The sequence below is a fragment of the Pimephales promelas genome, chromosome 2, assembly GCF_988280905.1.
Source record: "Pimephales promelas chromosome 2, fPimPro1.hap1.1, whole genome shotgun sequence".
Lineage (NCBI taxonomy): Eukaryota > Metazoa > Chordata > Actinopteri > Cypriniformes > Leuciscidae > Pimephales > Pimephales promelas.
Window position 1 is genome coordinate 35,193,128 of NC_142770.1, and position 26,859 is coordinate 35,219,986.

Sequence of the window (26,859 nt, forward strand, 5' to 3'; positions counted from 1 at the left end):
TATTTTATTCTATTGTCAACCCTAGTTTTAAACAGCACGAAATAATAACTAAATCAGTTTTTGTTGTTGGTTTTTTTTTTCATAAGGTTTTCTTGTGTAATTCTAAACCCATTTGATCTACTTTTCTTCTATGTAACACGAAATGAATTATTTTGTAGTGTCCGGGAAGCTCTTTTTCTTACAATACAAATAAATAGAGAGGGATGAAATATCTGATGAATGCATAATGCATAAAACAGAAATCAGCTGCTTGAATGACAATTGCTGACGTTATTGGATTTTCAGGTGAGATTCTCAATTAATTCAGTTAACGGATGCTCTGAAATCACTTCATACGTTTTCTGTATCCGATCTTGAAAAGACCAGGTGTAAATGCCCTCCGAAACTCCGATCACTCAAACCACATCAGAAGGTAGTCTGGGCCACATTTCAGACCAAACTGTGTAAATGCATCTGGTTGTTGAAACCACATATGTAAATGTTACTACTCCCAAAAATGCCAAAAAAATAAACATGTGAGAGCGTGTTATAGGCCATATGTCATGTTATTTTAGTCAGATATGACGGCGCTACTGCGACACGCATCACCTCAGATGAGCAGCTGAGCGCCTATCAAGCCAACGCGCCGCAATCTATGGCAAATCAAAGTGAAAGTAAGTGGCAAACACTTAACACTACCATCTTCATTAAAAGTAAAGAAACTAAATGATCTTACCACACAGCAAAACCCCCAGTGTTAAAATAACACTCTGAGTGTGGACTCATATAAACACTGAAACAGTGTTAAAGTAACACTGAAGCAGTGTTGAAGTTAATGAGATAACTAGGTGAATAATTGAGAGATGATTGAGCATTATTGAAGACACCTGATGTTAACAAGCAGAATCACTGAAGGAGGAAACCGTAATTTTAAGTCACCATTATGGAGATCAGTGTTTGATTTAGTTGGGCTCTTGAACCTTAGCTAATTAACTTTAGATTTTGTTTGGCTGTTGTACTTGAGTATTAACAGACAGATGAACAAAGAAAAGTGTGATTTGATGATGATGATGATGATGATGATGATGATGATGGTTGTGCTTTAACATAATCATTATTTTACAATCATTTGACCTGAATCACTGAAGTTATATAGGCTAATTTTTAGGTTTAGGATTTAGGTATATTTTGCAAATTATAGTAGCACTGTCCTTGTAAGACATCATATTTTTGACCTTTTCAATGAAACCAAATGATAAATCAAAAATATATATTTATATATATTTATGTTGGCTAGGGCTGGGCGATATATCGCACAATATTGTTATGCGCATCTAATCAGTAAAGCCGGTTCCTTGATTAGCAGTAAATCACTTTCACCTGCTTTCAGATGGACGATATGAGTGTTAAATTAACAGTCAAGAGTGTTAAAGTTAATGAGATAATTAAGTGATTTATTTAGTTATGATTGAGCATTATTGAAGACACCTGATGTTAACAAGCAGAATCACTGAAGGACAAAATCACAAATTGTAAGCCACCGTTATGGAGATCAGTGTCTGCTTTAGTTGGGCTCTTGACACTTATACTTTCACTTTAAATTTTGTTTGCCTGCTGTTATTGATTTATAACATATTGAGTCATCTAATAGTATTGGTTATGTTTTGACATAATCATGCTGTGATCTGAAAAATGAAATTTATTCAGATGATTTGCTTTAACTTGTTAGCTACAGTTTTGTGGTTCTTCTGCATATCTGTATGTTTCTTATAACCTAAAATATTCAATAAAAAATGTTCCGATCAAATCACTATCATCTTTATTTAGAAACACAGACATCAATAATCAGCCTGTCTATCTCAACTGTGGTGACATTAATAATCCTTGTTCCCACCAATCACAACTCATTAATGGCTCCCATCATGCATTGCGGTTTGAATAAATTATGATCTGAATTGTCTATGTAATTTACTTTTGCTACTTGAATATTCTACTCGTCACTGTTGTTGAGAAGCATTGAATCTTGAGGTCTGTGTGTGCCGAGAACAAAGGTTTTTTTATTTTAAACAACTTTTGAGAAATCCATTTATTTTATCTAACATTCTGGATATGTATGCAGAATCTCAGTTATACATTAACCAGCAGAATAAATTACAGACATAAATTTCAAATGATGAATGTCATTATATGACCAACATCATTTTACAATTGTTTATCTTTTTTCATCTAGCAGGTATAACTCAGATGCAGCAGCAAATTAAAATATAAAGTTTATAATTATAAGGGTGAAGAGCCCAACTAAAGCAAACACACATCTCCATAACGGTGGCTTACAATTTTAGATTTTTTTTCCTTGTGATTCTGCTTTAGGTGTCTTCAATAATGCTCAATCATCACTCATTTAATCACTTAATTATCTCATTAACTCTTGAGTGTGGACTCATATACACACCCAGGTGTGTTAGTTTAACACGGGCGATTTTGTTGTGATGAAGAGCCGTAGTTAACTGACAAGCTGAGCCATATCGCAGGTGATACGTCTTCGATATTAACGCGATTTGGCTCAGCTTGTCTGTGATCTACGGCTCTTTGTAATAAATGCCGCTCCATCTGAAAGCAGGTGAAGGTGATTTACTACTAATCAAGGAACCGGCTTTACTGATTAGATGCGCATAACAATATCGTGCGATATATCACCCAGCCCTAATGTTGGCACACAGACATCAAAAATTAGCGTGTGAATCACAAAAATGGTGACAAACAGATCACTTTTGAACATGTGCTCATTATTTATTCATGCAGCAATGCATGATTGGAGCCATTAATGAGTTTTGATTGGTGGCACCCAGAATGCACTGCAACATGGTTTATAATTGTTATCATTGTTGAGACTCACAGGCTGATTCTTGATGTCTTTATGTATAAAAACTGTATGAAAAATTTTTTTTTTAGTATTTGATATGTGAAAAGAAATTCTTTGGCATACATTGTAAAAGTTTACAATACTATGCTGTGCAAGAATAACACTGCTTTAATTGATGGAATAAATCTAATTCGGGCAAATGATTGTTAAATAATGATTGCTTAAACACAACCAACACTATCTGACCACCTTTTGTTCATCTGGCTGTTATAAGTCACATACAGCAGACAAACAAAGTCTAAAGTTAATGATTTAAGGGTCAAGAGCCCAACTAAACCAAACACTGATCTCCATAATGGTGACTTAAAATTCCGATTTTCTCCTTCAGTGATTCTGCTTGTTAACATCAGGTGTCTTCAATAATGCTCAATCATCACTCAATTATTCACTTAATTATCTCATTAACTTTAACACTGCTTTAGTGTTACTTTAACACTGCTTCAGTGTTTATATGAGTCCACACTCAGAGTGTTAATTTACACAGTAAATTCCCCGGTGTTAAATTTAACACCGCTCGGTGTTTATATGGGAACCACCAGCAGGGAGTTAAAAGTAACACTGATACAGTGTTAAAGTTAATGAGATAATTAAGTGAATAATTGAGTGATGATTGAGCATTATTGAAGACACCTGATGATCACAAGCAGAATCGCTGAAGGACAAAATCACAAATTGTAAGCCACCGTTATGGAGATCAGTGTTTGCTTTAGTTGGGCTCTTGACACTTATACTTTCACTTTAACTTTGTTTGTCTGCTTTTATTAATTTATAACAGTCAAATGAACAAAGAAAACAGTGATCTGACATTATTGGTTATGTTTTGACATAATCATGCTGTGATCTGAAAAATCTAACTTTTCAGATGAATTGCCTTAACTTGTTAGTAACAGTTTAGTGATTGTGCAAAATTAACCACGAACATATATTTCAAATGAATTTCATAATATGACCAACACCATCATATAAATTGTCTCTTTGTTCATCTGGCAGGTATAACTCAGATGCAACAGCCAATTAAAATGTAAAGCTAATAATAAAAGGGTCAAGAGCCCAACTAAAACAAACACTCACCTCCATAACGGTGACCTGAAAGTTAGGTTTTCTCCTTGTAATTCTGCTTTAGGTGTCTTCAATAATGCTCAATCATCACTCAATTAATCACTTAATTATCTCATTAACTCTAACACTGCCTCAGTGTTACTTTTAACACCCTGCTGGTGGTTCCCATATAAACACCGAGCGGTGTTAATTTAACACCTGGGGCTCGTTCTTCGTACGTCGCTAACTCAGTTAGCTGGATTTGATTGTTGGCGATTTGCCATGATCTTGGATCGTTTGGTTCTTCGACGCTCATCCTGGACTTGCTGTCATAGCAACAGGTCCGTCAGCTTGAACCTGCTCGCGAGCAGGCTTATTTCATGTAAACAGGATTAGATCGCGGCTAATACGGGAAGTCCTTCAGCGCAGCGCGATAGTGTAGCTTAATTTCTGAGATTTATTTTTGTTTTCTCGTGAAACGATCGTCGTGAGGGTGTCGTTTAAATACATTATTATTTTGTTGGAAATGCACATTAATGTTCGATTCGATGTCGGGCTTCAACAACAGCACAAAATGTTTGCATTGCCCTAAAATTATTTGCGAGTGGCTTCCTTTACACTATTGGAGATGCGGAGAACTTGATAAGCTTTCTGTTGTGCCATTCACAAAGTAGTGCTCTTAGTTTTTTCTTTTTTTTTTGCCAACTTAGGGTATATTATAATTTTTAATGAAGATAATGCAATCATGATGACCATGCCGATTATGACTTACAGTCCCTCAGGCTTAACTTACGTGATTGGTGCCATACACTATAGACTACACACATGTTCCCATCAAGGCCTCAATGAAGGGATTTTGTGAGCAGAAAGGGGGCTTATACAGTGCAGCCAAATTACTATTACAATTTTTAATATTCCAGATTTGGAATATTATATCACTTTTTTTAAAAGGCATTTGACTGAGTAAAATCTTTTAGATGGTGTGTGACCATGTTCTATATCACAAATCAGTGTGAAAGCAAAATGGCCAGGATCTGTGCATGACTCAAGAATTTTAAGAGATTCACATTTATGAACATTATTTGAACATGGTAAGGAAAATTATAAATATCAAACTCACGGTATTACATACACTTATGCTGAGAACTGCATTTTCCCATTAAACAGGTGATTACAACAGGATCCTGCATGGAGACAGGTGTTTTATGACCCCATTCCCTGACCCAAACCCCAGACCAGTTACAATGCAGCTCTAGGACAAGGGCAATGACATGAGCTTTGGCCAACTAAAGGGAAGATTTCAATGTCTAAAAACCCTGATGGTTGCACCTGACAGGGCCTGAGACATTGCATGTGCCATATTACACAACACTGCCAACATCAGAAAAAGAAAAAAAAATGTTTAATTAAGCCTAAAATAAAAGACAAGACAAATTTGCAAAACTCTGTTTGCTTAGAGTTTTATTTCAATAGTTCTTTGTAAAGAAAAGCCAGTTATTCAGTCATCTTTTTAAAAGATATTATGCAAGGTCAGTAATAGTACTCTGTGTGATTTTACTCTGAAGTTTATTTTGAAGCAACTCTATTTCTAGTGCAATTTTTTCTTAGTCAAGTTCTGTTTCTCCCCCTGATTTTTGTTTTTTCAAAATACTCTATTTTCTGTTGAAGACTCATATAGGGAACAAATGCAACAAATAAAAAGGAAAAGTTGTCTACACTGCCCACCCCTGTATCACTGCTGTGTGCAGACTCTTCTGTAGGCCTTTCTGTACATGTGGACTCCTCTCAGAAATAACAGGCATAGGCACAAGTAGAAATCAATTAAAGCCATCAATTAAATTAAAGTACTTCCTCCAAAGGACAGTCATCTGAGAAGTTTTCTTCACTCTCCAGTGCAATGTGATTGATAACTCATGGCAAAATATTTTTTACATTAACATAAGTTTATCAGTTTTTACTTTCACAAGACAAAGCAATTTATCATTACTCAAGATTTAACAGTTGAAATGACTAAACCAGCCAATTTGGATTATAGGTCTACTTCATTTAATGCAGCAACACATTATTTCACAGTGTACAAAGATAATTTAAATCTCATTTCCCAGTAATGAAGGTGTTGCTGCTACTGGTCCCTGATGTGGGTCTGGAAGAGTTTAACCCAGGGATGCCCTTCACAACAGGGCAATTCACATTCAACCCAAGGGTCAGCTCTTCTGCCAGGGTCAGGAGCATCATTATTAGTTTTTTCTCAGCCTTTTTCCTGTTTGCTTTTATAAACAGACAATCATTTATTTAACAGTGCCTCACTAGTAGGCCTATAAGGTCTAAAATTACCATTAAGTAGAATATTTTTGTACTTCACTTTCACCATGTCCATTATTATAGTGTGGTGACTCTGACATTACAATGAACAAAGTAATTATGAAATTATGAAAATAAAAATAAAATAATAATAAGTTATTAAAACATCTAACATGGCCACCACAAACGCATTTAATTTGTCTTCTAGTTTTGCCAGCACTCTCTCCTGCTTTTGCACACTTTGAGGTGTTCCTGGCGTTTTAATTAAAGACTGAAATTCGGCATAACCTTGCATTAAAAGCGCTTGCTCTGCTTGGGAGAAAAACTGGGCGTGTTCTTTGGCCATGCTGAACAGCCAATAGCAGCGCTGCTGATCACTGGTTCTGCTATCGATACATGTCCCCTTTTAAACCAACGCGAGAACGCGCAGTTATCTCAGATAACTCAATCCAGCGATACTAATCATAAACAACAGGTGTGTTCGAAGAACCCAATTAGCCGGATCATGATTAGCACGATGATATTATCTTGGATGTCTCATTTGATCTCGGATGTTTTAAGCAACGTACGAAGAACGAGCCCCAGGGAATTTACTGTGTATGTGACCAGGTGTGAATTGAATCGTTTTGATAAATCAGATAGCTATCCGATCTGAGAAAACGCATGAAGTGGCCAGGTGTAAACAGCCCCCTAGACGTGGCGCTTCTCTTCTCGTTCGGTGTGCGACCCCTTTTACGGATGTGTATTTCCCTCATATTAAATATAAAATGCATAGACTGATATTTTCCTAATGACTGGATAAACAGACGTTTCAATATATTGGTTTCAAATGGCCCTAGTGCAAATCGACAACATCTGCGCTAAAATATCAAAGTGAAAGTCATCATAGCTTGCGTGGTATAGTCAGCTCCCAACTCAACTGTGAACATAGATTATAATCGTCTGTTATTCTGGTTATCGGATCAGAGATTCGATATCTCACGCATAACACGTGATTTAAGCTCTCATCACTTCACTAAACCAGACAGAAGAATTAATGAGTAACGATAATACTGGTTAACAGATCAGAATAGTGATATGATCACTGTACAGTCAAATACAGGACAGCACCATCATCACTATGTAATAACCAGATCTACCATTAGAGGAATGAACATTGATTTGATCCTATTCAAGCTACAGGCTTTCTGTGCGCTGGTTAGTTATGACAAACAATATGCATCAAATGTTAAAAGAAAAGCAGAGAAACTAACTTACATTACTATATACGTAAGTACATGTCTCATGTAATGATAGTAGTAGTGTATATGAATTAGTAATGTAGTTAGCAAGTATTTAACCATATTCATGAGAGAAGCATGCTGAGAACTTTTGATTGGTCGGCTCCTCAACCGTAGAGATAACACAACCGAGGCTGCAGTTTCAGGACTCAGCATAGTCTCGATGGGACTGACAGGAAGAACGAAAGACTCAGACCTGGCCGATCCCGAACTCGAGACTCGAGAGATGAACTAATTATTTTGTATATCACACACGGCACGGTCCAGCAGACAGCACAGATCAGAGTCAGACACTGACGAGTCAACAACTAACGACACGAGAGGAGGAGAACAAACCTGATAAATATGAAGTTGCAAAAGAATGAACGTCTCGGATCAGGAGGTGAGGTGAACTAACAGAATCAGACGGCAATAGCCTGAACTTGAGACCCAGCAACTAATCAATTAATACAAAATTTCAGATTTGCTTGTGTGACAATTCGCGTCACATTCGCGGCAGAATAATGTCTGTCTCCTGCGCGAGAGGAGAGGAGGAGAGAAGAAAGGTGGCAAATGTCATTTAAGTCGTAAGTTAATTCGTAGAGGTGTGCGGTCAGGGGATTTCTGGATAATCCGTAATTCGTTTGTAATTATAAAACGAAAATACCGTTTTTCTGTTTTTTGTTTCAAATAGAAAAACCAAATAACCGTTTTTGGTGTCAGAATCAAAAAACGAAAAACCAATTAAAAACTGCACGTTTTTTTGTTTTTGGAAATAATTTTATCGTTATTCCCTTTTGAAGAAAGAATGAATTGAGTCTTGAACTTCTGTCAATTCGTTTTTCGTTTATAAACCAAAAACGGAAGTCACGTGGTCCATTCCTTTTTTGGAAGCGAATGTAACCGGAAACACTTTCAAAATAAAAGTAACTACAGTTAGCGAGATGATTGTAGACTCAAACTGAACTAATATAACTCGTTTTAGTACAACTAAAGTAGCACTGGGTGTGAAAAACACGTTAGTTAACTGAAATAAAAATTAAAACTAATAAAATAATAACTGTCAGGGAGAATTAAACATTTGTAAAAAAAAAAAACATTGGTGAATAGGGCCTACAGCTATGTATGCTATGAGCAGGGCTCTGCATTGCAACTCTTTCACTAGCATATATGGCCTAACATGTTTTACAAGCATAGTGGGTGAGTGAAGACTGAAACCTACTGTAAATGTTATATTATACTTTTATACATTTATAGTTCCTCCTCCAGATTGTGGTTATTATAGCCTCTGCAGTGGACAGATGTAGATTTAGCCAGAGCCAGGATGTCATTGTGCAAATACAGCCTCCTCCTGAGAGCAACACATTCCCCTTGTAGTGTTTTACATCTGCTTTACTGAAGTTAAAGATAATAAATAATGCTCTCCAATCTTTTTTTACATAAAGTGTGGTGTTGGTTGTGTGTGCAAGTGAAAGAGTAGCAATGCAGAGCCATGCTTCACTGTACCGTTGTACATTATGATGTACATTTGTAATTAAAGTCATAAACTGACATCATCCAATTCCACAAAAGTAGTGCCACAAAATCCACAAAGATGTGGCTTAACATAAACCATACATATCTGAAAGTGACATCAAGGCCCTTTTATGGTGCCAGAGGAAGGAGTGGTGTTCTGCTTTATTCTGTCCAGCATTTATTTGAAGAGAGAGTGACGGTAGGTGAAGGGGCCAGTCCTGCTACTATCATCAGTCCTTAACCCTGCACACAGTGCACAGGCTCACATCCTCCAGGTATTGGGGAGGCCCTGACACGAGGACCAGGGAGAAAAACTAAATGCTAAAATAAAAATAAAAATAAAAGTAAAAAACTAAACACTTTTATTTTACTTTACACAAGTACCAAAACAAGTACAGAGCACTGCCTTTACCCGGTGGTTCACCAAACAGAATTAACCCCCAAAAAGCGCTATAGATCTGAAAGTCCCAGCTCATTTTTGACCAAGTGGGTTTCACACACAAGTAGGTCTACATAACTAATGAGAACTACAAGCTGCATTAACCCTTGTGCATCCTTATGGACATTTTTGTCCTTTTCAGTTTTTTTTTATCACTTTTCCTAATTTGGCACAGGTGTGTATTTTTATGGAATTTTACTATTTCACCGCCATTTTCTTAAAAAAAAATAATAATAATTTTGCATTAGGTACAGAAAATACTCCCTATCAGCACCTTTTGGACAAAAATGTCCCCATTGAAACCGCAGCTTTTAATCCCAGGGCCATTTAACTATAAAATGATGCAATCTTTGTTAAGAGGCTTTTATTCTGTTGGCAAGGCTCCGAAATGTTTATTTTTACTTTTTTTTTTTTTTTTACCAGATGGTGCCAGTTGTCCAGGTTTGGCCTATAAAACAAATATTACTTTATTCCTGTTTTCTGCTTATTAACAATAATTGTGTGGGTGGATGTCAGAGTGTGGTTTGTATGTGTGTAATACATTTTTTTGTGTGTGTATATGTGTTTGTGTGCTTGTAATATTTGAGAGAGAAAAACTCATTTGCAAATCTAAAATCCAATCACTGTGTGCACCAGTGGAGTTTTGCTGGCACCCAATGGGGAAAATCTGTTACTGCACCCAAACAAACTCTTACCGAAAGCTCATTATTTTGAGATCGGCCTATCCAACTCAAATTTGGAACACAAACTATTCAGATTCATGGCTTTGATTTTCTTGCAGTTTTAGAGTTCAACCTGATTTATAAAATATCTATTTTATAAATCATATTTTTTTAAATAAATAATTTTCATAAACTTATACCTATATAACTTTTTTTTTGGATTTACTTATTATTTTAATTAAGCTTTAGTTTACTTCAGCAATAATCTGCCATGGGTCTTCTTTAAAATGATACCAACTTAAGTCTCTGCTCCAAGCTTAAAAAATTAACTTAAGTCTGTGCTCCAAGCTTCACATTTTTATGACAGTTTTTTGACACGGACATTTTTGTCAATCAATTATACGGACCTCAATAGAATTGATGCACAATGGTTAAAAATATTTAATCTACTTAACTAACATAATAATATTACACTGGAGAAAAATGCAAAGGAAAAGTAAAAAGTTTTAAAACTTTCTAGATTTGTTTTGGAAGAGTTTTGTTTTGACACAGAAGGAGGAGGAACCTCCTTCTGGAGGAGGAACTATAAATGTATAAAAGTATAATATAACCTTATAACATTTACATTGGGTTTTAGTCTTCACTCACCCACTATGCTTGTAAAACATGTTAGGCCATATTTGCTAGTGAAAGAGTTGCAATGCAGAGCCCTGCTCATAGCATACATAGCTGTAGGCCCTATTCACCAATGGTTTTTACAAATGTTTAATTCTCCCTAACAACCAGAGTTATTATTTTATTAGTTTTAATTTTTATTTCAGTTAACTAAAGTGTTATTCACACCCAGTGCTACTTTAGTTGTACTAAAAAATTATTATTAATTATAAAATTATTAAAATAAATTATTAATTATAAAAAATTATATTAGTTCAGTTTGAGTCTACAATCATCTCGCTAACTGTAGTTACTTTTATTTTGAAAGTGTTTCCGGTTACATTCGCTTCCAAAAAAGGAATGGACCACGTGACTTCCATTTTTGGTTTATAAACGAAAAACGAATTGACAGAAGTTCAAAGACTCACTTCATTCTTTCTTCAAAAACGAATAGGATAAAATGATCATTTTAAAAGGATAAAATGATCTCCAAAAAACGAAAAACGTAATTAAGACTACAAACCCCAAAGGCGCACATTTTCTCTCAATGAATGAAGCTAACTTTACTGAGGCTAATGTCTGTCATTGTTTCTATAGTCTTATGTTATAATCGTAACGTTACGCCGTCATACCTGAGTGTTTTGTACCAGACTGCACACACACGAGCAGCGGATCTCGTTTCGCTTCTCGGGAGATGTAGTTCACAGAGCGAATTTCACATAAAACTAAATGTTACTCTTCTGTTACTCAAACTGCAACGTTTTCGACTTTCAGAATTATCTTTTAAATTGACCAACATCATATGTGTAATTGAGGGCACAGTTCAGACGGAATAAAAAGATAAATTGTCTCTCGCCATTGACTACCATTCATATTTTTTCCGAAATAAGGTCCGATGGGCCGGAAGCGGAGAGGCGGGACTTAGGCTCTCTATTGGTTTTTCGTTTTTTTGATTCTGACACCAAAAACGGTTATTTGTTTTTTCTATTTGAAACAAAAAACAGAAAAACAGTATTTTCGTTTCATAATTACAAACGAATTACGGATTATCCAGAGATCCCCTCATCATCTTATGTGCTAAGGCTCATATTTGACAGCCCGCTTCAAATTTATTTTGCTCTTTCACTCTTTTGTGATTTTTTCTGTGTACCAATGGGTCATTTTCAACCTCAGTGAGCAATTTCCATCTATATGAGATAATAGGCCAGGAATTGAGAGTCACGCACCTATTATCAGCTTAAAATCACATTCACTCCTGCAGCACATTTATAACCATCATTCAGTTCAGGTTCGGCGGGTCCGAGTCTTTCGTTCTTCCTGTCAGTCCCATAGAGTCTATGCTGTCAGTACCGGAAAGAGGAATGATTAGTTCATTTGAGTCTTCGGGTTTGAGTCCTTCGTTCTTGAATTGTCACCGTATTGAATAGCCAAATTCACAAACTTTTTACAAACTAATTTAAAAACTTTTTACAAACAAGCACGTAGATGATGTATAATATAATAGTAGTTAATTAATGTACAATATATAATAAAACACACCACAGATGCATAATATAGAAAAGAGACGGACAGGGACAATAATAAGGAATAAGGAATAATGGAACCTTTGTTTATAATGTTTATTGAACATATTTTGTATTTTAATGCCAATATAACACAATATACATTCAGACGCAGTCAATAATACGAATATAATGTTGTATTTGATGCGAGACCCGTGGCCACGTGAGAAAAGAACGACGGACTCAAACCTGAAGACTCAAATGAATTAATCATTTCTCTTTCCGGTACTGACAGCATAGACTTAAAGGTGCCCTCTGGGATAAAAAAATCAAATCATACACCATATTCCATACCAGATGGGGGCAGTATACCTCCAGAAATACCTCCACGGCCGCACAGACTCTCATGTCTTCAAACAACACGGGCGAGCGCTGAGTTGCTCTGTCTCCCTCGCGCATATTCATCAAATCAATTGACACGATAGTAAAAGGTTGGAAGGCCGCAGTTTCACGAGGAGCATTTGGAGATTTTTACAGACTAGAGACTAAATGAACAACATCTCAATACTAAATTATAAAGGCCGTCTCATAGACAAGTCGGTGCATTTCGACGATATGGGAAAATTAAAGCCCAGGCTATTATTTCTAGTTTTATGATATTCGTTTTGTTCATATTACATTTTTATCATTAGTTTTAATTAATTTGACAGACAGCATTCCCTGATGTGGACCAAGCTAGCGTCTTTCAGAGCTGCCAACTCTCACAACACTTTTCACACACTCTCACGCCACACATCAATATTGTCATGCACAGAAAAGGACACGGAGACCGATGTCAGCTCAGATTCTGTTCATTTTATTACGCAATTCAAACAATAAATACAGTATTGGCGCTTTACACAACAGATCCCTAACGCACGTGAACCGATCATCTCTACTAGCTAATGGTAAAAGAACACGAACACTGTTGAAAGATACAGTATGTTACAACTTACCAAAATGTATTCCTCATGCATAATATCCACCAATCATTTATTTAACTCATCCCTGAACTGAAATGTAGTAGTGGGCTGTATTTCCACACGACTGACATCAGGTTCAAGGACACACAAGCCGCCGACTTACTCGTCTATTGCAGTTTGGCTGGTGGTAATGTTGCCCGTCCGCATACCGCCTCCCATGGCCAAAACTGGTATTACGACACCTGCCGGGCCGGGGCTAGTAATTTAGCATGCTAATTCAGGTTAATATCTCGGCAGCACTATAACTTGTCATTTTTTTAATGACATCATCAACCTTATTTCTTCTCATTCTTTTGATGCGTGTAGCTTATTTCTGGGAAATTTTAACCTCAATTTTTACAGATGCACCTTTAATGGGACTGACAGGAAGAACGAAAGACTCGGACCCGACCGAACCCGAACTCCAGACTCGAGAGATGAACTAATCTTTAATCTTTCCAGTCCTGCTATATCACACACACGGCCCAGCAGACAGCACAGATCAGAGTCAGACACTGACGAGTCAACAACTAACGACACGAGAGGAGGAGAACAAACCTGATCTCGGATCAGGAGGTGAGGTGAACTAACAGAATCAGACGGCAATAGCCTGAACTTGAGACCCAGCAACTAATAGAGGGAATGCATTGACACGTGACTTTCCCGCGTGACAACCCCCCTCAGCCTGACCGAGTGGCAAAAGATCTGCTGCGTGACTGGATTCAATAGGGGAAAACTGCGGAAATGCGACTAAATCGAACAATTTTATCAATTTAAACTAAATGTTGGACTCAATATAGTGTTCCTTACAACTTACTAAAGATCCAGTGATCCATGGATATTGACATGCAGCCAGGAATCGTGTTGCCTGACATTTATTGCCTGATTTCGACACCGGGGAAATAAAAGCAAGACCTAAACATAAAGCAAATGTGCCTGTGAACGCTTTAAATATAATATAGGTAGGTTTCAATCCGGGTGATCACTTATATCAGTGTTATATCCTATATCATATCGTCCAGCTCTAAAACTTTATACGTTTTTTGGTCAGTGTTTATTAAAAAAAAACATCCAATAATGCAGAACATGCAATGATAAATATTTAATTGATGAGCTGTTAATGTATATAACAATACAAAATATATGGGTATGGTTTTACAGCTAAATTCAGCATATTGACACAAAATGATAACTGCAAATCCACCTTTGGCTGACTGGAGTCCAGTCGTTTCTGTGAATTGCAGCAATCCATTTGCTCCTCTTTCTATAGCAGTCTGTAAAAATATACCTCCGATGTTTTGTCAAATCTAGTTGTAGGCCTACAGTCAATCGCAAAGCTCTTTCCCACTTTATTTGTGTGTTGTGTTTGTTTTTCGCGGTATTCACGCTGAACACATATACAGCCGCTCAGTCTTTTTGCCACTCACTGTGAGGAACTGCAGCACGCCGGCCGACGGTGACGTCATGCGCATTCCCTCTATTAATACAGTTATTTCAGTTGCTTTTAATTTGGCTTTGGCTGCATTACCCTATTATTTATGTTATTTTTACAAATGTAATTAAGATTTTCGTAAGTACTAGATGTTTTGGGATATTTAAAGGACAACTCCGGCGCAAAATGAACCTTTAGTCTAATTACACATTGTTACGTAGTTGACCGTTATCTGAGATTTGTTTTCATGATTGCTGAATGTAAAGACTTTTATCTCTAAAAACAGTTTAGCCTATAACGCTAGTATAATGCTAGTATATAGGGCATAGAGTAATGACAAATAAAAATCGCTTGTTATTACCCCTAAAAAGGCTCAAAATAGCCCCACACTAACACGGCAGCATAATAAGGGTCCCTACATTTAAACCGAAGCATTGAGAACTTTGTCAGTGTCCAAACAGTTTAATAAGAAGATATTTTATACACACAGTAAATTTCGCGAATACAGGAAGAAGCCATCTTTGAAAAATAGTCTCTACCAGTCGATCTACGAGCGCCGATCCAAGTGCGCTGGTGAGATGTGAATAAGGTGATAAGGTGAGCGCGAACAGTAGGCTACGTGTACATATTGAAGAGAAGAAAACGGTTCGTGTTTGTGTTTCTTCTGGAAACAACGGACCATATGAGATTCTGCACAGTTCAGCGCACTTGGACCGGCATTCGTAGATCGACTGGTAGAGACTATTTTTCAAAGATGGCTTCTTCCTGTATTCTCGAAGTTGACTGTGTGTATAAAATATCTTCTTATTAAACTGTATGGACACTGACAAAGTTCTCAATGCTTCGTTTTGAATGTAGGGACCCTTATTATGCTGCCGTGTTATAGTGGGGCTATTTTGAGCCTTTTTAGGGGTAATAACAAGCGATTTTTATTTGTCATTACTCTATGCCCTATATACTAGCGTTATACTAGCATTATAGGCTAAACTGTTTTTAGAGATAAAACTATTTACATTCGGCAATCATGAAAACAAAACTCAGATAACAGTTGACTAGGTAGCAATGTGTAATTAGACCAAAGGTTCATTTTGCGCCGGAGTTGTCCTTTAACGTAACATTTTAATTATATAATTATGAAATGACCGAAATGAATGAAATGACTAGATAAATGATTCATTCATTTTACTGATCGAGACTCAAAGATCTGAGTCAGTAAAATGATCCGAGCTTCCCATCACTAAAGCACACTAGAATAGATAAAAGTATGAGACAAAGTGAATATACCTGTGTAAAATAATTCACAGATGTATTTAATAAAGTAATGGATACAGACTTTGACCTCAAAAACTCATCAACCGAACCACAGGCTCAACTCTTCAGCACAGTGGTAACCCCAAAAACTCCAGAAATATACCACAAAACCTTTTATATTCCTAAATACTAGACCATTAAACACTACCAGATCTTCCTGTATATTAATATTGAGCAAAACACATCAAATAACTCTTCATTTTAACATTTGCTCTCCTAAAACAGTCAGAAGCAAAGCATGCTGGGAACTGGAAATCTGTGGTAACTCTTTTCAACTCTTGTGGTGCGGGTGAAGAACGGCAAAGTCAAAATCTCCAATGAGTTCATATAGTTTACTTCAGAAAACTCTCACAGGTACAGATTGGCAGGAAGACGGGCAGGAACACTTGCAACAACACCAAAACATTTACAAGAACCGACAAAGACTGAATGAACTGAGGGAAACTAAATACAGTACTGATGACAATAATGAATAGGAGACAGGTGAAATGGATGAAGATAATTAACTAAACACAGGTGAATAAACTGAGGACAAACGAGGAGCGGGAAAACTGAATAGGACTAAACCAAAACACTAAGAAAAAGGGGAAACAAAGAGTCAAACTGTAGCACATGTACTGTATGTGGCATCTGTAGACAATAAAGGATAAACCTTACATGTAATTGTATTTTTGTCTTTATTTATAATTATGTAATATGTATTATTATGCAATATAGACATGCATAGTCAATATTGCTGTGCATTGAAAAATATAAGACCCAGTACTAAACTACATTCACTTACACTTTCTAAGTGACTGACAACTCTTAAATAACTGGTTTGTAAATAATGCTATACTTCATTTAGAAATTATTATTTGATCATTAATAAAGTATGAAAATACAATTATTAAACACATATATCTGCTTATAAATCAAGAATAAATCATTTATAGCTGTATTTATAAACCGCTTATTAATGTCTATGAATGCTTTATGAATGATGAATGATCTGTTTTCTAACGCTTAACTAATGATTAATAGCATGCAGATATTATAAAGTGTTCCCGATGTCTCTTTAAACTGTGACCATATTAACACATGAACAATTTACAACAACCTCATCAGCCAGTGTTTTTTAAAGTTTCCTGAGAGTAACGTTTAAATCATCTGGATAATACAGTCTTGTGAGAGTAAAAGGTTGTTTTTCTCCATTTGTACACATTTCATGACGCTTGTGAAATAAAAAGCAAGAGTTGTATTTAAGGGGGCAGTTTAGTTGGTAACGGGGCACGGTTCGCTAATGTGAACGCTGTCATGGGACCCGGGTGCGCACTGCGGTACCGAACCCGAGACTGCCTGGAGTTCGGTTGCTCCTGAACCGTGCCGCGGTTCGCGTGAATGTGAAAGCAGCACGGATTAATCCGGGAGCGCACTTTATCAGGAAGTAAAGTATCCTGCGCATGTGTTTTAGCTTATTGTGATGTATTCAGTTAAATAAAACACTTGTAAGGGATGATAGTGTTGATGATTTACCTTGGGTACGAGTGAGAGTGAGCCTGCGGTGTATTCGTGCATTGTGTGTGAAATCAGGGCACCACATTTGGAAATCCACTGTCTCCTCAAAAGAGTCCGTTTGCAAGCAGCAGAAGTCCACCTTATGTGACACACGCACAGTAAACATGTATTGTTCACTCAACTGCACACAATAGCAGCGAATTATTAAAAAAAACCACTTCTGCTTATTTACCCACTTTCTGTTTTCTAAAAGTCTCTTCACAGCAAAAACTCCAGTGTTAAATTAACTCTCCTGGGAGTTTATATGACTCCACACTCAAGAGTGTTAAATTAACTCTGAAGCAGTGTTAAAGTTAATGAGATAATTAAGTGATTAATTGAGCAATGATTGACCAACATTGAAGACACCTGATGTTAACAAGTAGAATCACTGAAAGTGAAAAATCTAAATTATAAGTCACCATTATGGAGATCAGTGTTTGCTTCAGTGGGGCAGTCTGTCAACCCTTACATTTTATACTTTAGATATTGTTTTTGTCACAAAAGTCTGATGGGGCTGATCCACTGAGGGGCTGGAATGAAAGTTTTCATGACATCTTTTTGTGATGTGTTCTGCACGTCCGATATAGACATTAATGGATCCTTCGTACAAGGTTAACAACAAGTTCAACATGTTTTCAACATAACTCATGGTCTTATTTAGACAATTTAAACTGTTTCTGGACTGAAGAAACACTCTCAGGATGCATTAAATTTACAATTTGAAATAAATTAGTTTATTTACATTGTTTAGATGTGGTTCAGATGGTGATATTTGTTTCATTTTAAGTCACCATTGTGGTGATGAGTGTTTGCTTTAGTTGGGCTCTTGGTCCCAATTCTTCTTACTTTGGCTTTTCTTTGGCTGTTGTATCTGTTTGCATAACACCATTGATTGTGCAGAGAAAGCCAAGAAAATTAAAAATTAGATGTCTTCAGATGCTTGCTTCATCTAAACTTATGTTTTTATATCTGAAATTTATAATTATTCATCTCGTAGAACTGCATTATTTGGACCAGTAACTTTATAATGACCACTGCATACAATATGTTTTAAGAAAGTGAAACACATAGTCACACACAGATATCAAGATTTTGCATATGATTCTCAACGACGGTGACAACCAAAACAAAAAAGCCTGGGAATCGAGGATGTTTTGTACTATGAAAGCTACCCATCATGCATTGCGGCATGAAGCATTTTTTTTTTATTTATTGTCACCATTTTTGTGAATCATATGCAAAATCTTGATGTCTGTGTGTGACTAGATGGAACATTTTCTCAAAACATTGTGTAAATTTGCTTTTTGTCCAACTACTAGGCCAAATAATGCAGTTCCACAAGATTGGTGGTTATAAACTCCAGATACAAACACAAAAGTCTAAACACAACGTTAAATGCCCACTTTATATTGATTTCATCATCATCATCATCATCGTCAACAACCGACAAGGAGCTGATGAGAGCCAATTTTCTTGGCTTTCTCTGTCACAACAATGGTGTTATTCAAACACACACAGTTACAACAGCCAAAGAAAAGCTAGAATACTAATTATTGGGACCAAGAGCCCAACTAAAGCAAACACTGATCACCACAATGGTGACTCAAAATGAAATAAATATCACCATCTAAACAATGTAAGGAAAAAAAATAAACATAAGTTTTAATTTAATGCATCCTGAGAGTTTTTATTTGGTCCAGAAACAGTATAAACCAGTATAGACCATAAATAATGTTGAGAATGGCCACATTTGAACTAGTTTTTAACCTTGCACGAAGGATCCATTAACGTCTTTTTCAGATGTCCAGAACATGTCAAAAAAGACGTCATAAAAACTTTCATTCTGGCCCCTTAGTGGAAGTCTTTTCAAACTCTGCCTTTTGTGACAAAGACATTGAAAAACATCTTTTGGACATCATTTTGCTTAGTGAGTTATGTCAAACCATAATCAGCAGCACCTGATCACCTTTTCTCTAAGCAAATAATGATCACCATTATGGTGACTTCGAAAATGAGATTTTTCTTCTTCAGCGATTCTGCCTGTGATCATCAGGTGTCTTCAATGATGGTCAATTATCACTAAATTAATCACTTAATTAGCTCATTAACTTTAACACTCTTGAGTGTTAATTTAACACTCATATTTTAACACTTTAACACTCTTGAGTCTGGAGTCAAATAAACTCCCAGGAGAGTTAATTTAACACTGGAGTTTTTGCTGTGTTGTTGGACTGATTAATCAAGCTCTCCATAAAAGAAACAATACAAACCCTACAATTTAATATAATATCACGTATTATAAAGATCCCTCATATTTAATGATGTTGTATGATTTGTAAATTGCAATAAACGGATTACAGTATTAATGAAACATTATAAGTTGATAGTAAAAGGTGTTAGTAAAAGTTCTGACCAGCAGGAGTCGCCAGAGTGACGCTGAGAATCAGTGAATCAATGAATCAGTTCATGGAGCAAATGAGTCAATACATCAAAAAGAATCATTTCTCTTATTGCCAGAGCACAAAGTCATGTGAGGCAATATATATTTAATATTATAAAAAGTTGTGTAATCTTCCTTTTTACTTATGTCCTCTGTGATTCTGGTTATTGGATCAGATCGGTTGCACATCTCACGCAAACCACGTGACGGTGACAGACCCATCATCACTTCACCAAACCAGTCAGAAGAAACATTGAGAAGTTACTGGTTATTAGATCAGAAAGCTGTTATGATAACTGTTTTGTTTCAGTAGGGCACCCAGTCAATCATCACATCATAATAACCAGAACTAACAGTTAATGAAAGTACATTGATTTGATTCTATTGAAGCTACAGGCTTTCTCTGCGCTGGTGACAAACTGAAGTCTGCTTTTCTTTAACATTTGATGCTTATTGTTTGTTCAAATGTTAAAGGTGCCCCAGAATGTTTTTTAAAATAATTTTATAATATTTCCTGCAAGGTTAGTATGTTTTTTAAATCAAAATAGTCATAATTTAGAAATAAAAGGCATTTTTCCTAGCCTGATTTTAGCCTCTGCTTTGAACGCTCTGTTTGAAGGGGCGTGTCTGCTGTGTGTAATCCGGCCTCTGCTGTGATTGGCTGACACGCTTGCATATGAAATAGCTATGTATTACATGTGAAACTCTCCCGAATAATTTTACCACAGCTTGTACGTTTTTACTATTACAGCTATCGAGATGAACTAATCGTGAGATGTTTTTGAACCACTTCAAGCACTGGTCATGCGTCATTAAAAACTGCGCGATTATAGGCGCGAGTCGCGCGATGGAAGAAAGGATACACACAGTGGAGCAATGCAGAGGGCTGGAACACTTCCGGTCACTGTCCGTCAATGACACTCGCTTACTTAACCGACCGTTCAGCGTAGTGTAAAAGAAAAACACGAGTCTTTTCGGTATTAAAACAGCAGGTGTTGTACCGAATTCCGACTCGCGGACAAATCGCACGCCCCTTCGCGTGTGCGCGCCTCTCATTACCTAATACACGCTGAAGCGAGTTGAATGCACTTGATTTGCCATATGCGTTTATCGATTGATTTTTTTCTCACAGCAAGCACCCACATCCTGCATGAAAGCTTTGTCTACACTAACAAAAATTGACAGACAGTGAACTGTGGATAAAAAATGCAAACAAATAAAAACGCATGGGAGATCGATTCAGACTATAAACTTCCACGGGTAAAGCAACCATATAAAGCTACCAGCTGTCAAAACATTACTGTTAATTTCAAATAATTTAATTGAACGTAACTTTTGCGTGTTAAACACGATGTGGTTCATAGTAAAATATTGTATTACTCTCCCATTGCACAACAATGTCATTAAAATAATAACCTTTTTCATGAAGATATTACACTCTAAAAAATGCTGGGTTGTTTTAACCCAATTTTGGGTCAAATATGGACAAACCCGAAATGTTGGGTTAAAAATGTAATGTAAAAATTTAACCCAACGGCTGGGTTAGTCCATATTTGACCCAAAGTTGGGTTAAAACAACCCAGCATTTTTTAGAGTGTATAAACAAATTATTATGCATGCATTTTTGTAATATTGCAGCAGGTTTTCTTCAAAAAAGGGCACCTGAACACAAAACAATGTATTTTCATAAGCAATCCCAGCTGGAATTTTTCTTAAAATTTTGCTCTGTTCTAATGTTTTCAGCGGGTAGTTTTGTTTTGTTTGTTTTTTCCCCCAAAAAGAACATTGTATAATGTGTTATCTCAGCAACATTCCCAAAACATCCTCAAAATATTACAGTTAAAACATCCTTAAAATATTATTTCAACATTACTCAAATGTTTTCTGTAAAACAGTACCTTATGGCTTTACAAGTTTAAACCAAACTTGTAGGGAATGTTAGCCAGAGTTCTGAGAACGTTCTCAGCTAGGATGCAAAATGTGAAATTGAATGAATTAAATAAATCATGTTTTTGTGGTCTTAATGTGCCAGAAAATAACTATATTAAAAAGTCTGGTTTCTTTATAGCTTTAGTCAATGTTCACATTATTATAATTATCAATTATAATTTGTTTTATTTCTATTTTTAAGATGCAATTAAGCAAAAACAAAACAAACATAAAAACTGGTATTTGCCTCATATAGGCTATAGTCTATATTAGCCTATATACAATATACAGACATGTGTTTTATAAACTAAGCCTATCTTCATTAAAAAGGTTAAATATTATTTTTAATGACATTCATGTGTAATGGGGAGAATATACACTATTTTCCTATAAACCACAGCGTGTTTTACACACAAAAGTTACGTTCTGTTAACGTTTGGTAGTCTATAATTCAAAAGATATTTTCCCCGATGTGACAGATTAGTACAGACCAAAACTCGACCATTTTTCAGCAGAAATAATCAGCCAAATTTGAAGGAAGGTGAACTTTGAAAAGGTGGACTTTCATCTTTGCATTTCTTTCTCTTGCTATAGGACATTTGATTTTCCTTTGAAGTAAATAACTTTTGTAAATAACCATAATAAATTAAACTGATTTGATTTATTAATTTTATTTCTTTTATTTCCTAATTAATGTTTTTTTATAGGCAATAATATATAGACCTTGTTGTTTTCAGGTTCATAATAATAATATGTTGTTTCAATAAGTTTTCAATAAACGTTTAACCTGTCTGGCCCTTGACTTATAGCAATTTTTTGATCTCGGCCCACTGTGTATTTGAGTTTGACACCCCTGAACTAGTCCATTCGTTTTTCGTTTATAAACCAAAAACGGAAGTCACGTGGTCCATTCCTTTTTTGGAAGCGAATGTAACCGGAAACACTTTCAAAATAAAAGTAACTACAGTTAGCGAGATGATTGTAGACTCAAACTGAACTAATATAACTTGTTTTAGTACAACTAAAGTAGCACTGGGTGTGAATAACACTTTAGTTAACTGAAATAAAAATTAAAACTAATAAAATAATAACTCTGGCTGTTAGGGAGAATTAAACATTTGTAAGAGCATTGGTGAATAGGGCCTACAGCTATGTATGCTATGAGCAGGGCTCTGCATTGCAACTCTTTCACTAGCATATATGGCCTAACATGTTTTACAAGCATAGTGGGTGAGTGAAGACTGAAACCTACTGTAAATGTTATAAGGTTTATATTATACTTTTATACATTTATAGTTCCTCCTCCAGATTGTGGTTATTATAGCCTCTGCAGTGGACAGATGTAGATTTAGCCAGAGCCAGGATGTCATTGTGCAAATACAGCCTCCTCCTGAGAGCAACACATTCCCCTTGTAGTGTTTTACATCTGCTTTACTGAAGTTAAAGATAATAAATAATGCTCTCCAATCTTTTTTACATAAAGTGTGGTGTTGGTTGTGTGTGCAAGTGAAAGAGTTTGCAATGCAGAGCCATGCTTCACTGTACCGTTGTACATTATTATGTACATTTGTAATTAAAGTCATAAACTGACATCATCCAATTCCACAAAAGTAGTGCCACAAAATCCACAAAGATGTGGCTTAACATAAACCATACATATCTGAAAGTGACATCAAGGCCCGTTTATGGTGCCAGAGGAAGGAGTGGTGTTCTGCTTTGTCCTGTCCAGCATTTATTTGAAGAGAGAGTGACGGTAGGTGAAGGGGCCAGTCCTGCTACTATCATCAGTCCTTAACCCTGCACACAGTGCACAGGCTCACATCCTCCAGGACAGGTATTGGGGAAACTCTGGGAGGTCCTGACACGAGGACCAGAGAGAAAAACTAAATGCTAAAAAAATAAAAGTAAAAAACTAAACACTTTTATTTTACTTTACACAAGTACCAAAACAAGTACAGAGCACTGCCTTTACCCGGTGGTTCACCAAACAGAATTAACCCCCAAAAAGCGCTATAGATCTGAAAGTCCCAGCTCATTTTTGACCAAGTGGGTTTCACACACAAGTAGGTCTACATAACTAATGAGAACTACAAGCTGCATTAACCCTTGTGCATCCTTATGGACATTTTTGTCCTTTTCAGTTTGTGGCGAGGTGGGTGTACGGCCAAAAGTTACACTGTTGTGAAAAGTATCAAACCAGGAAAAACAGACTACGCCACCCCATTATGATAAATGGGGAAAATTCAAAAGGACACAGGTTCGCTACCACAGAGGACAAGAGACGTGAATCTGAATACAAAAATACTTTATTTTTCACAATTCTACTTATGTTAAATATATATATTAAAATTCTTGATGCCGAAGGAGCAAAGTTTTACGCTCCTTCAGGGTGCGTCCAAAAACAAAACACACTTTCGGGCTGAGGCTCACCAGTAGGGAGCTAGCTGGGCAGTGAGCATCCTAAAATCACACCACTTCAAATCTCCTCACAAACACTCACGCTAGCTAAGTGAAAGAAACGCAGGTGCCAATGGAATAAAAACACTCTGTGAAGGAAACACCACCACCGGAAGAGGCACAGCCAGCTAGCTTCCCTACACTGGGGTGGGGCCTTCAGCTCCTGAAAGAAACACACAAAAAAAAAACACAAACAATACAAATCACAATTAGCTGCACTGTACCAACAAATTAGAATTAAACAATTGATGACAATAAATTAAGCCAACACTTGGCAGTTTACTGGTCACAGAAGTTAAACTGGCCAGTGTTCACCAATTCACCTCAGACTGCCAGTTCAACATACATGCAAGCAGCCAAATGCTATATATAAAAAAAAACTGAATACAAAACAAAAGAAGAACAATAAATTAAATCACAGAAACAAAATATAGCTCCTTTCTTCAGTCTGTGCAGGCGCACTGATCAAAGAGCAAAATAACCAAAACCGCTGGTGGCAATATTACAAAAGGTAGCGGGGCTAAATTACATGCTTAACAGCACGTCTCACGTTCAATGACGGCTATAGCCACTCTCTTAAACCACCAGCAATGGCTTAAATCAATTTTCCAAAACAAAATAAACTAGAAGAAAAAAACAAGTACTACATCAAAATAATAAACGATAGGGGTAGTGGCAGCAGAACAAAGCAGTGCAGTCTTAACGACGTTGTCGATGGAGCATTTTGCCCCGCAGTCCACCGGGATGAACCGCTCACATACTGCACGACGCACTAAGGAAAATAAACAATTAATGATTTTATTTTAAAAAAACAATCCGTAAAAATCAGTGATTAAATTACCTTTCCAAAGGTAGATCGCTAGACCCACAGCAGACTCGGTTACTCACAGCCTCGTTTATAATAGGCAAGCCGCAATTGCACCGGTGTTTCATCTGACCAAACACACAAGCTGTACTACAATAGAAACATAGGTTACCGGAGATTAAACCCCAAACTAACAATAATCCGTTAGCAATAACATACCTGTGAGGAGGACAGCCTGTAACCAACAGCTACGTCACAAATCCGGACCCTAGTCTGGCTAAAACATATACATTTCCACCTTAATGGTGCATATAGATTAGCAGCAACATTAGCCAAACAACTAGGTACATACCTCCAGCAAAGATGCGCGCGCACCCAAACAAAAGTGACGATGACACATACCCAGGTGGCCTGAACTCCTCCTTAAATATGCCAGGGATGGCTGCTGATAGGCTGACACACCCATCATTCTCCACAATTAATCAGGCGGGATCTAATCCGCCCTGCCACAATCTACCCCTAGCTCTTGCAACGTCGCCCCGACGATGGACCAACTGGCCATTCATCCCAAGGGATGACCTAGTGCCAGGGCCTAAAGAGGGCAGAGACAGAATTCGACACAGAGAAAACCATAGAGGCACCACCCCTCACCACTTCCGCTGCCCGAGGGAGGTGGTGTCGATTAGAATGATGACCAGCATTAGCTCGCCCCGTCCGTCTTAAGGCAATCTCACTATTCCCAGGTTGAGCTACAGTTAAGGGTTCCATCACCAACTCTGGATCCAGAGGAGCCACACCAGGCTGTCCAGGGGCTGCCAAAGCTGTAGGGTCAATATTCTCGGTTAACCATCGAGGAGCTTGGCCCGCTAATGACACTGGATCCCTTGGTGCCAACCCGCCGACAGCCTGTGGAGTTTCAGGTACCAAGACCCACAGATCGACCTCATCAGATGGTGATTCCTCTGATGGTACTGACTCGATCACCAGAGGAACACCTGCAGGGACTTCAACCGGAGAATCCCTGCGTATACGGAGCTTCAACAAAGAGCGGTGGACACGTTTTACCCTATCTAAGTCATCCACTGGTGCAATGGTATACACAGACCCACCTGCCTGCGGTGCTCCCACCACCTGATACACCACTGGGCTCCACAGGTCCTGGATCTTATGGCGCCCTCTCGCGCCATAATCCCGAAGGTAAACCAATTGGCCCTCCCCCAATGGTGCATCTCGGACGTGCAGGTCGTGTTGCTTCCTACGACGATCCGCCGCTACCTTTAAATGCTCCTGGGCCCCCTCGAAAGCCACCAGCAACCTGGTTTGGTGCTCCAACACCCACTCATTCACGGTACCCGACCTCATCTCTTGGCTTCTACCCAAAAGAAAATCAATGGGGAGCCTTGGCTCTTGGCCAAACATCAGGAAATATGGTGACTCACCAGTCGCTTGATGAGGGGTGGTATTATAACAGAAAAGCACCTGAGGGAGAGCAGAGACCCAATCGGTCTTTTGGGAAAGGGGTAATGTGCGCAGGAGGTTATGCAACGTCCGGTTAAAACGTTCGCACTGCCCATTGCCGGCCGGGTGGTATGGTGTAGTGCGGGACTTCTCGACCTGATAGAGACTACAAAGCTGTTGTATTAGGGCAGACTCAAAACTGCGGCCTTGGTCAG

At 37.3% G+C, this 26,859-nt stretch overlaps 1 long non-coding RNA gene across 1 annotated transcript in view; it reads right to left on the reverse strand.

The window, feature by feature from the left end:
- The window catches only part of LOC148997257 (uncharacterized), a 449,839-nt gene extending 434,402 nt beyond the window's left edge, over positions 1 to 15,437 (reverse strand). Inside the window, exon 1 of the long non-coding RNA XR_016147117.1 lies at positions 15,194 to 15,437. This is a non-coding gene — a long non-coding RNA (uncharacterized LOC148997257). The remainder of the gene's footprint in view (positions 1 to 15,193) is intronic.
- Positions 15,438 to 26,859: the final 11,422 nt, after the last annotated feature.